Below are 250 nucleotides of genomic sequence, written 5' to 3'. Positions count from 1 at the left end.
CGGGTGATACAAAGCGAAAACACGTCCTTCGCAGTGTGTTTGTTGGCCACATGCCAGAGAAACAAAAAGCCAGAGCTGGTGGTCCATGGGGCTGGAGGCTCGGTACCCCGTAAAATATCTCTTTCTAACAAAGCTTTGTGTGTTCCAGGTGGGCCAACACGCTGCGTGAAAGTTAAATAAGCTTTCATTTGAAGCGCGGAAAAGATCGGTTACCTGCGTCATACACCTGAGGCTGTTGTCGGGATTTTTT

This window comes from Pomacea canaliculata, linkage group LG11, assembly GCF_003073045.1.
Source record: "Pomacea canaliculata isolate SZHN2017 linkage group LG11, ASM307304v1, whole genome shotgun sequence".
Taxonomy (NCBI): domain Eukaryota; kingdom Metazoa; phylum Mollusca; class Gastropoda; order Architaenioglossa; family Ampullariidae; genus Pomacea; species Pomacea canaliculata.
The sequence above is the reverse complement of the archived record's forward strand: the minus strand, read 5'-3'. Positions refer to the sequence as shown.